Source organism: Ammospiza nelsoni, chromosome 12, assembly GCF_027579445.1.
Source record: "Ammospiza nelsoni isolate bAmmNel1 chromosome 12, bAmmNel1.pri, whole genome shotgun sequence".
NCBI classification, from domain to species: Eukaryota; Metazoa; Chordata; class Aves; order Passeriformes; family Passerellidae; genus Ammospiza; species Ammospiza nelsoni.
Window position 1 is genome coordinate 13508543 of NC_080644.1, and position 13213 is coordinate 13521755.

The following is a 13213-nucleotide window of genomic DNA, read 5'->3' on the forward strand; positions in this document are numbered from 1 at the left end:
GTGAGCAGCAAATGATCTTCAGTGACTGTCCTACAGTGAACAAGCCACAGAATCCCAGTAGAACACTGGACAGACAATCAGTACACGTGGAAATGGCAGGGTTTCTATAGAATACTCAGAGTGCTGCAGGTGCACTGGCACACCTGATAGCATACAAAGGAGTTCTGTAAATCAAAGGTTCTGTAAATCAAAAGCTTGATTTACAGAAATGTAAGCCTGAAGTATAGGCTTCGTTCCTTTCATTTTATCCCTCAGCATCCAAGCGTGCTTAGTTCCTTTCTAGGGATAACACAAAATTCCCCGCTGGTGCCCATGAAGCTGCAGCCCCTCCCGGGCTCATCCATGCCCCAGCTCTGGGTTGTGACCATGGGAAGCACCTGGAGCTGTTGGAGGGAATGCAGAGGAGGCCCCAGAGATGCTGCAGGGGCTGGAGCCCCTCTGCTCTGAGGAAAGGCTGAGAGAGTTGGGGTTGCTCAGCCAGGAGGAGAGAAGGCCCTGGGGAGGCCTCACTGTGGCCAAGCAGGACTTGGGGGGCCCTGGGGAAGGATGGGGACAGAGTGTTCAGCAGGGCCTGTGGTCAGAGGAGAAGGAAGCATGGATGGAAACTGGAGGAGCTCAATTTAGCTTTGATCTGAGGAAGATGTTTTTCTCCCACGAGGGTGATGAGGCCCTGGAACAGGCTGTGCAGAGAGGCTGTGAAGCCCCATCCATAGGAACATTCCAGGCATGCTGGAAGGGACCCTAAGCAACCTGGACTGGTGGGAAGTTGATCAAGTTGGAACAAGATGATCTTCAGAGACCCACCCAAGGCAAACCATTCAGGGATTCAACCATTTTACAACAAAAAGCACCCAATCTGAAGGGGCCCCGGAACTTCTGTCACATCACATATTCATTGTGTCATAGCCAGTGTTCCAGGTGGAACTTCCAGCATCTCTTCTTGAGCACAATGCAACCATTGCCCTTGTAGCCAGCAGAGCCTTCAGTCTGCTTGTAGACCACCCTGCACTCTGGTTGCATCGGACTGTTCTCAGCTGCTCCTTGCTCTTGGCATCAGTCCTGAACTTTTCATGCTGCCTGGATCTCAGCACCAATCCCAGCAAGATGTGCACTCCTCTCCCAGTGAAAGTACGCTGCCATTCCAGGGAGGGGGGCACCCCCTGACTGTCCAGGCAGGCAGGAGCCCTGCATAGACATACAGGAATAACAGAGATGATGAACACAGTCCATTCTGTATTTACATATCTAAATTGTTAACTTCTTCTGTAAGTATGTTTATTAGATTCCAGATGTTCTATAGGTCCCCTATACTGTAAATACATTTCTAAGGTTGTTATTTTTATAGATGTCCTTTAGTTTGTAAATATGTTTGCTATGTTTTAAACAGATCTTCTGCACTGTAAATTTTTTTTATAGATTGCTGTTGTTATAAGAATTCTTATGTTGTACATGTTCCATAGTTTATTGTTTCTGCTCTTCTATAAATACATTGTCCTTGTTTCTCACAGCCCAGCTCTCTTTGCATATTCTTTGGGCACAAGCAGCGTTTGCAGAGTTTTGGTTTCCACTTTCTCTGGGTTCCTGGGGTTGGAGGTCCCTGGGGGTGCTGGCATGGCCACCCCGGAGCTGGGGGTCCCTGTGCACACGGGGTCCCACTGATGCCACTCTTGGAACTGGGCACTGCTCGTGTTCCTGGGCTGCTGCAGACCAGTGTCCCCAAGAGCAAAGCTGTCACCAGCAGAGAGGGGGCTCTGACAGTAGCAGCCCTTGCAGGGATGCCACCAAATCAGGCAGGAAACATTTGGCCAAGGGGACTTCTGGGCCGAGCCAGCATCAGGCCACAGGGATACAAAATCCACGTTCACGCTCTAAAGGTCATCGCAGCCATGAGAAGTGCTGGAGCCAGGATCTGGGGAGCAGCTTTTGCAGCTGCAGGGGCCAATGCTAAAGGATTGGAGGAGCCCCCGCACAGCACACTTGTTCCTTGCTGACCCGGAGTTTCCCGAGGCGTTACTCCTGCAGGTGACCTCGTGGCCAGCCCACAGCACTTGGTCACCTCTGGCCTTGACGAGGCTTCTCTTCTGCAGGTGCCCTTGAGGGCAGACCGTGGCATTCGCTGTGCACGGTCCTTGACGAGGAGTCCTCTGTCCTTGTGGCCGGAGCCCTCGAGACCAGAGTGCAGGACTTGCTCTCCTGTAGCCTTGCCAAGACTCCACTCTTGCAGGTGCCTTCAAGGCACGGCTCCAGCACTTGATGACTCCGACCTTTTCCCAGCCATCTTCCCTGCAAGTAGTCATGAATCCAGGCAGTGACATACAGCAGAGACCTGTGAGTGTGCCCAAGCTGGCCTGGGCGAAGGAGGAGCAAGAAGGCCCTGGAACTGCTCCAGCACAGCAGCCTGAAGAGGTGGAGCAATTCCAGCTACTGCAGAAGGGTGAGTAGCAGAACTGGGCTGCAGACCTGGTGCCGGCAGCCAATATGGCCCCCATCCCATCCCATCCCATCCCATCCCATCCCATCCCATCCCATCCCATGCCCTGGGGTCATTCCCATGGAAAGGACAGAGCAGGGGCCGGGGCAGACACCCCACAGCCATGCTCCATGCCCTGGGCCGTGGCAGGGCTGTCCCTGCCTGGGCAGCGCAGGGCTGGCCTTGTGTTCTCCGGCCTCTCCCGCAGCCCCTCAGCTCGGGCTGCGCTCGCCCTTTGCCAGGTGCAGCCGTGCAGCGCACACAAGAGCAGCAACGCGCCCGTGGCCTCTTCCGCAGGACAGCGCAGGTACCTGCGGCCATCCCTGGCCGGGCTGGGCCTGTTGTCACTGCTCAGCTCGCAGCACTCCATGCAACATCCCTGGCTTCTTGCCCTTCTGCTACAGATGGTTGGGAAATTCATCAAGAGGATTCGGGAGGAAGAGACCAGCGGCATGGGCAGCATGCTCAGAGCGTACCCTCCCATCTTCACAACCAAGACCAGTGCTGCCCTGCTGGATATGCTTGTGGAGGAGGGGCCTTCCACTCCAAAGCAAGTAAGCAGCCTGTGGCCTGGCTTCCATCCTCCCAGCAATTGCTTGGCCTCCCAAGCCACACCTGCTGCTCACTGGAAGCCCTGAGGCCATGGCAGTGTGGTGGCAAGGGAAGCACTTTTCTGGGGCAGCTGGGCACATGACTCCCTCTGGCAGCTTTCCAAGCCTCCCCTGCCTTCTCCAGGTGCCCGCCATGGTCAGGTACATCCACCAGTGGCTCGCGGCCAACGAGTTTCCTGAGTACAACCTGTACAGGCCCCTTCTGGATCTGACAGAGGCACAGCCCGCTGATGTGGTGATGGCTCTCCTGCGTGTGGCCCCATCATGTGACAGGTACGGGGCCCACGTGCCCACAAGGCTCAGGCCTCAGCAGCCCATCAGCCTGTACAGCCTGTCCCAGGTGTCTGACACACAGAGAATTCCAGGGCCCTCTGGCTCCTCCCTTTGCCCACCCTGGCATGTCAGCCCCCAGCGTGCTGCCATGCTCCCTCCCTGCTCCTCGGGGGCCAGTCCCCACAGGGCTGGGATGCCTGTGTGCTGAGGGACAGGGGGCAGAGGCAGGGCTGGCAGCCAGCTCAGCTCCCCACTGCGGCCCAGGCCACAATGCTGTGTCCCAGACCCCCCTGAGACAGAGCTTTGACCCCACAGAGCTGCTACCACCATGTGGAAGACCATTGTTGCATCCCAAGATATAGAAGGGGATGCCCTGAAGAAACACCCCTTTAAGTTAGGGTGACCCAAGAAGATGTTCTCCCACACTTTTATGTCAATGAGCAAAGTTACATCATCCCTTTTCCTCTCCCCAGTTCTAGAAGGTTTCTTGCTCCTGCTTTCCCTACTGGTCCCTGGTTCTTACGATTCCTCCCCTGGATACCAACTGCTTGTTGCCCTTTAGTCCTGCCTTTGTACCGCCCATATCTCCTTTACCCATTGGCCCTCAGAGCTGATGTTCTGCCTCCCTTGTCTTGTACATAACTCTGGACATTCCTTTGTTCTTGGTTCTTTGTCCCTGGTTTCCTTTGTGTGTGTTAATAAATGCCACTGGAATACCATATGTAGAACCCCTCCTGCTCATATTTCTCCATCAAGCATTAAGTAGCATCGTGTGACATGAGCATCTGGTGCACGCTGAGCCATCCCTTCCTGAGAGAGACACTCTTGGGTAGGTGATGGTTTCAGCAGCTCCCGCCACGCCACTGCATCTCGCACCCAAACAGGGGCCTTTTTAAAATTGCCCTGAGAGTATCTCCAGTGGACTTTTGTCCCTGGACACAAATCACCTCAGAGCTCCAGCTCCCAGAAGGGATTACCTTGATTTTTCAAGGTATTCTCCAAAGGGTGAGCCAGCAACCCTCAAGGGTGCAGTTTGTGGATTCGCTACAGAGGACTGGCCAGAGACAACAGACCCCCATGAGACCTTTTCTTTTGACTTGTTGGTTTGGTGAGTGTTAAAGGCACTGGGGGAGGGTGCCTCCACAAGTAATTTTCAGTTTCTCATTTTCCTTTGTTTTGTGGGTGGAAAATTTTCATTTAACCACAATGAGAACTAAATTATCCATTGGGGAGCAGGAGGTTCATGCCCAAGTTAAGGGGACCCTTGTAGCAGGAGATGTTAAGTTTTCTAAGGGGGATTTAAAGTTTTTAATTCACTTTTTATTTAAATACTTTCCAGGGCTTACCCGGGAAGATGTTGTTTCAATTAAGTTTTGGGACAAGGTGGGGAAACATTTATACATTGAACAGGTTAAAGGGTATTTTTAGGCGGGGAAATATAATCCTTTGTTTAATTCAATTTATAAGTTGATCAAGGGAAAAGGGGAAAGTGCGTGACCCAGTTTACCCCAGCTGTCAACTTCTTCCTTCCCTAATCCTATTCCCTCTTCCCCTGAGAGTCAGTCGGGAGGTGGAACCTGCCCTGTGGCACAGGAGAGCCACCTGCCTTGTGCTACCTCCTACCCCTCTCCGTCCCTTTCCCAAGCTGGCACTGGCCGTACCAGCTTGAGCCCGAACCTTGCTCCCTGTCCACCTGCACCCCCTTATCCCAGTTTTTCTCCCTTTTCTATGTTCTATGGGCCAAAATGGTGCCAACCTTATGAGAGGTCCCGGTCAGCTGGAAGGCTCATGTCCATGTCAATGCTTTCTCATCCTCTTTGGAGGAGGAGGACAGTGACAATGACTCCCTAGGCTCGACCACCAGGCCTGAGAGAGGTTGGGCACGAGTCAGGAGAGAGGCTGTCAGGGGTGGTAACCTGGAGATAGCTGAGAAGCTATATAACTGACTCCAGTCTTTCTCCAGAGAGGAAGGAAACCCAAATGGGAGCTATATTCTGAACTGAACAGCAAAACAGCCAAAGTAGTCACCTACTTTAAAAATACTCTTGAAGTGACTCTTTTGGGCCATATCGTCACCCCACATAGTATCAAAGATGTCATGTCCACCACGGAACTCCTGTTATGGGAGTCTCTGTGGAGGATTGTTGAAGCCTTTACTATCCAAACATAAGGCTGAGGATGAGAAAGCGCCATTGATGTTGGAGGAATTATGCGGAAAAGGTGATTTTGATAAGCCCAAAGACCAGGCCAGGGATCTTCCTATACTTGTTCTGGAGGACATTAAAGCTGCTGTTTGCACTGCACTGCTCCAAACACCTGATGGCTTCCTATCCCAACAAAACTTTTTCTTTTTCGCCAAGGTACTTGATGAAACTTTTATTAAGTTTATCAACAGGCTCAAGGATGCGTTGGAGAAGCAGATCAACAACCCAGGGTGGAGTTGCTCAGAAAGCTGGCAGTGTTGAATGCCAAAACCAAGTGTAAGAAGGTTATTGTCACTATAGGACATGAAACAATACAAGCGCACACCGCTGCTCTCAAAGTGAAGAAAAGGGGAAAGTTTTTTTCTGACTCAAACATTTACAGTTTTCCAAAAGTGGCAGTGGATTGGACCAACAGTCCATCAAATTTTTCCTTCTCCAAAAAAGAACGCAGAACAGCAAGTTATTTACAGAAAGTATGTGAGAAAGTTTGCTACAAGAATGTAAACATCAGAAGGCTTAGAAAATCTTAAAAAATCAGGGCGACAGGTTATTAGAGCACTCCCCCTGGAACCTGAGCCCACCATCTCACAGATGGTGGAGGCCTGTACGAAGCTCAGCTGCATCGAGCACACAGTTGCCCTGGCCGTGAGTAGGGATATGTGGAAGCCATGGCCACCCAAAACAACATCATATGTTTCAACTGTGGCCAAGTGGGGCACATGCAGGTACAGTGTCCATTCCCCTTCCCTGGGCCAAACAGAGTATGTCATCAATGCTACCAGCATCTGTCAGGAAATGGCCTGCAGAGCAAGACACAACCCTGTACAATGACAGGAAATGGCAGGTTGTTCCTCCCCAGTCTCCCTACCATCCAGGAGCACCAACATCTGGCAGGCACATTTCAGAGGACTGCGATTTCCAGAGCCTGCTCTGGTTCTTCTGACAGACCAACCAACTAAATCCTGATGGGTACTGTCCAGTACACTTTCCATTCAATTTGATGATGATGCCATCACCTATATTCCAGCAGGACACTTTGGACCCAGGGAAGGTAAACCTTTTATTAGTTGGAGATGTCAAACATACTCCAAATTCCATCCAGGTAATCCCCAAGGTTGTTTTAGTTGACCCAGAACAGATCACCATCTCTGTTACATGTACCAACTCTCTGTTCCTTTTAAGTAAAGGATCCCCATTTGCACAAATGTATGTCTTAAATGGACAGGACTTTATGGATGTGGACAATTACGACGTTTACCTGACACAGGTGCTGTGTGGAGAGTTTAGTTCAAGCATGGCTTAAAGAAAAAGGCCATGAAGGCATACAGTTGAGAGAAAAGTAAAAAGGTAGTTGTAAAGCAGTTCCCAATTAGGGATTCTATAAACAATTAGGCTCTCTCAAGCATCACTTTATAAACAATAAGGTTCTCAGACAGTCTTCCCATAACAAGCAAGAACTCTGTCCCTGAGCTCTCTGGGAAAAGATAGCTCTCTGGGAACAGATATGGAGGTTTTGGGAACTTTTCATATCACAGTGGGAACGCTGATTCTGTTTTTAATAAACAATCATAGGTATTGTAAAACAAAAGGAGTGGTTAGAGCTTTCTCTGTTTAACTATCGTGAGCTTGGATTTTCCAATATGCATGAAGTTAATTAACACTGTTATATAAAGTGGCTGATCAATCAATAAATTGGAGTTTGATGCATCAATCAGATGGTCGTCTCCCTTCAATAAATGGTGACCCTGACGTGATAGCAAACACCACGGGAAGTGAAGAACGGGTCGGGTTCTGAAGATCGAAAAAGCAGCCAGAACGGCAAAGAAGCGCGGAGAAAAAAGCGGAGGAAAACCCGCTGAGACGCACCGTGCCCTGGGCGACCGTAAAGACGGGCCTGGTCAAAACGTGCGGCCGAGACCTTGAGGAGCTGCAAAGCGCGCGCTTACGATATAGGTATGGAAAGGCAAGCCGCATATGAACTTTTTATTACTTTCTTGCAAAAAAGGCAGATTAAGGGGATAGATTTACAGAAAGAATTACCCGGACTTTTGGCTTATGGTTTGGAAAGGGGTATTTTTGTAAATCCCCACACGGTTCACGAGCTGTCGGAATGGCATAAATTTGGTGATATATTATGGCAGGCTACATTAGACGATGATAAAACTGCTAAGAAGTGGGGTAATTTATGGCGGGTCATTAATACCGAACTGTTGCAGTTTCAGGCTGAAAAAAGGGCTGCTCACCAGGCTACTGCCGCTCATGACCGTAACAAAGAATACGATCAAGATAGGGAGTTTGATAAGGAGGCGGGAACTCCTCTCAGCCCCGCAATGAGGACGGTTTTATTACCTGCCTCACCACCTCCCTCGACAAGCCAGGCTGCGAGCCAAGCTGCAAGCCAGGCTGCGAGCCAGGCTACAAGCCAGGCTACACAGACCGCCTTATTACCCGCTTCGCTGCCCCCCTTAACGAGCCAGCCCCCCGTAACGAGCCTGCTTTGCCACAGGCTACATGGAGCACTTCTGAGTCTCCCGTATCTGCTGTATCGCAGCAGCCAGGGCCAAAAATGCATACTCCGTTCCTGAAAAGCAATCAGTCGATCCCTGGGGCGGAAAACGACCTAGCGGCGACGATTGCGAGGGATAGACGAGACGCGTGGGCTGCCTTGGCCAAAGATGCAATAGAAAAGGGAGATCAAGAGCTGATAAGTATGGCTAGTGAGCTGGCTTGTCCGGTTATCTTCACTCCTCAGGACGGGGGGGGCATACAAGCGACAATCACTGCTCTTGACTGGAAAATGTTATCTCAATTGCGAGCTACTGTTAGTCAGTTTGGATTTAAAAGCGAACCAGCCAAACAAATGCTCGACTATATTTTTGACACCAGCATCCTTCTCGTTAATGATTGTCGTGGCTTAGTCAAATTAATTTTTACCCAACATCAACAATTGCTGTTTAATGCTCATCGGCAAGCGCTTGTTAGCGAGTGTGTGGCAGTTGAAAGGCAGCCAGGTGACCCCCTGCATGGCGTCACTGTTAATGAGCTTATGGGTCTGGGACCTTTCCTTCATACTGAGGCACAAGCCATACTGGGCCAGGAGAAGTGCCAGGAGGCTATGAGGTTAATTAGACTCGTGATAGAAAGGGTAAAGGAACCAGGAGGGATACCAGTATATATGGGAATCAAGCAAGGAAGAGAGGAATCATTTGGCTCTTCTATTGATAAAGCTGCTGCTGCAACTGAGAGAGCTGGCGTGCCTGAATATATGCGCGGGGCCCTCCTTAAACAGTGTGATCTTCAAAATTGTAATTCTGTTACTAGGAGCGTACTTAATACCTTAGGTGCGAATTGGACTATAGAGGAGGCATTAGAGAGGATGGCTCTCGTACCTACCGGGCAGCAGGCTTTTGTGGTAGATGCGATCAAACAGATAGGAATAGGCTTGCAAGAACAGGCAAAGTCCTCTCAGAGTCAGGTGTTAGCTGCTCTTGCACCTCTCCAAGCGTCAGCAGCATTTGCAACATCAAATAAAGGGGGCCGCATGAAATGCTACCGATGCGGAGGCACGGGCCACTTACGCCGGGAATGCCAGGCTGTCGGAATCTGGTGCCAGAAATGCCGTATGGACACTCATAATACGGGCGCTTGTAGACGGAGGTCAGGAAACTTCCCCAGGAGTGTGCATCCCCGCAGCGGCCGCGCCCAGACACAAGTCGCCGCTGCAGCAACAACAGCACCCCCCCCCGCCTCCAACCCTCCGCAGCAGGGAGCCTCCAACCCGCCACAGCAGGGAGCCTCGGCATGGACCTGGTAGCTGCAGCAGACGTGACACTGATGACTCCGCACCCGCAAAAAATCCCAACAGGGGTCCAAGGACCTATTATTATACAGGACAAAGCAGTGGGTGCTCTGCTCTTCGGAAGATCTTCTGCATCTATGTTGGGACTGTTTGTTTTGCCTGGTGTTATTGGCGCGGATTACACGGGAGAAATTATGGTGATGGCTTACACCCCTTTTCCTCCTCTTCAAATTAATAAGGGACAAAGGATTGCTCAGCTGGTACCACTTGAGCAAATGGCTAAAGGAATACAACCCATAAAAGGTCAAGAGAGGGGAGAAAGTGCTTTTGGTTCCACAGGAGGACTTACTTTGTTAACTTTAAATCTTGCTGAGAGACCCAAGAAAAAGATAGAAGTAGAGTTCAAAGGACAAAAAAGGTCATTTTCAGGTCTGCTGGATACTGGAGCAGATTCCAGCATTATTAGTCCTAGCTGCTGGCCTCAACACTGGCCTTTGCAGCCGGCAGCCACTGCAGTATCCGGGGTCGGAGGACTTACCCTGGCTAGCCGTTCGCCTCCCCTCCGAGTTTACATTGACAGGAAACAGCTTACAGCAATTTTTTCAGTGGTCCAGCTACCACCTACTGTTCAATGCCTTATAGGTCGGGACATTATGGCTCAGCTAGGGGTGGTCTTGACAAATGAACACCCTTTGGAGTAAAAGCCATTGCTTGGACTTTCCCAATTCCCATTACCTGGATTGTTGACACCCCGGCATGGGTTAAGCAATGGCCTTTGAAAGGGGAAAGTCTTCAACACGCACATCAGCTCGTCTCAGAACAATTTCAACAAGGACACTTGCGTTTATCTACCAGCCCCTGGAATACTCCAATTTTTGTAATTAAAAAGAAGTCAGGAAAATACAGGCTGCTCCACGATTTGCGTGCTGTTAATGAGCAGATGGAACCTATGGGCTCATTACAACCTGGATTACCTAACCCAGCCATGATTCCAATGGATTGGCCTTTGCTGATTATTGACCTAAAGGATTGTTTTTTTACTATCGCCCTCCATCCACAGGATATGCGACGGTTTGCCTTCACATTACCTGCTATTAACAAAGAAGCACCTGATCAGAGATTTGAATGGACCGTTCTTCCGCAGGGCATGCGCAACAGCCCCACCTTGTGTCAGCTTTATGTCAGTGCAGCTTTGCAACCTCTTAGGAAGCAATGGCCTAATACAGTGATATATCATTATACGGATGATCTGTTATTTGCTCAGCTGATGCCTTTCACACAACAACAAGTCCAGGAAATAAGAACCACACTGGCACAATATTCTCTAGTAGTAGCTCCTGAGAAGATCCAAACAACTGCTCCCTGGAAATACCTGGGATGGTCTATGACAGAACAAACTGTCAAACCTCAAAAGCTGCAATTGAAAACAAAAATAACCACTTTAAATGATGCTCAAAAATTCCTAGGTGATTTACAGTGGTTAAAACCAATGGTGGGAATACCCAATGAACTGCTCGATGAGTTGCGTCCACTGTTGAAAGGAACTGACCCAACTCATCCGATGTGTATTACTGACAAACAACAGCGGGTCATTCAGCAAATTATGGACTGTGTTACGCATGGGCATGTTTATCAAAGGGATCCAGACTTACCCATAGATCTGACCATTTGGAATGGCCCACAATATCTTTTGGGAGCACTTACGCAATGCAAACAAAAAACGGGGGAAACACGGATATTAAAATGGATCTCCCCCCCACTGCAGCAAACTAAGACTCTTTTTCAAAAAATTGAAATGTTAGCGGATCTGATAAAGAAGGGCAGAGAAAGGATGTTGCAGGTGGCTGGGGCAGAACCAGCTGCCATCAAGATACCAATGAAAAAGGATACCTTGGACTGGTATTTGACTAATTCAGACGAACTGCAGGAAGCTCTCTTAGGTGCATGTTGCCCCGTTGAAACATATCAGCTTCGACCAGCTTTGATTCAATGGATAGGGGACTGGGACTGGATAACTCGTCCAAAGCGAGAGAATTCTCCTATCTCAGGTGCCATTACTGCATTTACAGACGCTGGCAGGAAATCAAGAACTGCTGCTATAACCTGGCAAGAAAAGGGAGTATGGAAGCATCATATTCTGCAAGCGGAAGCAGTGGACAGCCTACAAACCATGGAACTGTTAGCAGTGGTATGGGCAATGGCACAGTTTAAGGAACCTTTGAATGTTGTTACAGACTGTCTGTATGTAGCAGGAGTTGTAGCAAGAATTGAAGACGCTTCCATAAAGGAGGTGCAAAATCAAAGACTATATGAACTATTATTGCAGTTAAAGAGAGCTGCAAGATCCAGGGAACATGCTTATGCTGTAATTCACATTAGAAGTCACAAATGGGATGTTGGTTTAGGAGAAGGGAATGATAGGGCAGATAGATTGGTCACCATTACTGAAAGCACACCTCTGTCAAGTCACCAATTGGCTCGAGAGGCCCACTCAATGTTTCACCAAAATGCAAAAGGCTTAAGCAGAGAATTCAAGACACTGTAAGCCACAAGAGATTGGTGAACAGAAAAAAGAAGTATGGGTAAAATACCGAGATCCCAAGACAGGGTTAGGGAAGGATCCTGCTAAGGTCCTGTTCTGGGGAAGGGGATATCTTTGTATTTCCACCCCTACAGGAGCATTGTGGGTACCTGCCAAGTGGACTAAACCTGTTCTTGAAGCAGCGATTGGTGGACCAACTCACGGAAGAGGTCAAGGACCGTCTGGAGAAGAAGCTGCTCCTGATCCTGCGACCACTACTGCTACAGCTGAAGGGACACTCGAAAGCGATCGACAGGGCCATAACATGCCGTTGCCGGATGGTCAGGGAACTGATTGACATTATTGAATCATTGTCATCTTTCCACATAAGAGGACTGGCAAAAGAGAACTGCCTTGAATGCCACAGTCCGAATTGTGCTGCTTGGGTTGCACTCTGTTGTGGGGGTTGTGATAAGACCTTTTGGGTGGATCAGTTGTCACTTTTACATTTATGGTGTAACACCTGTAATTATAGACATACCTGGGAACATAATTGGGAGTGGGCACTACGGAATCAGACAGGGCTAAACACTGCCTCAGCTTTAGACTTTTATGAATCTCACGAGCAGAAAATCTTGGCCTATTATCGGTGGGAGGTACAGTGTATTTTGAAAAGGGTTAAAGCTCAAAGTGCATCATATATAGCCTCTGTAAGGTGTAGAAAACTGGTGCCCTTAACACAACGTTCTGTTGTAGGGCCTATAAGAGGAGATCCCAATCAGGCATTAGATGACTGCATTAGAAGGTTACAAAGGTGTGGTCTTCAGGTATCGGGAACAGTAAGGTTAAAGACTGATAAGAAAAAGAATGTCAAAGTAAAAACAGAAAAATGAGGTTTGCTTTTATTATATTGCTTAGTGTAGTGGTGGCTGAAGAATTAAGGGTAACACACTTTAGTCAACCTAGAGATAATGTATGGATAATACTTGCTAGACAGATTAACCAGTAATCACTTTGTCTCAGCCTTGGAGGAGTTACTAACCCATTTCAAACATGTTTGGTAGGACTTCCAGTATGGTCTCCTCAAGAATTTTGCAATTTTGTTAATAACCGCGCCTTGTGCATGCGCAATATGATAAATATTAAATTGCCCGCACAAAAAGGGTATACTGCCAGTCAGAGTGACGGCTACCGCCAATGCCTGCTAATTCAATCACTTAATGCTCCTTTGCACTCCCCACCTGAGGAGTTAGATCTTTTTGGAAGTGCAAATGCTAGTATGACCAGCACTTCCAATGGTGGGTGGTTCAGTTTTGATTACTCTAATTTTCAAAA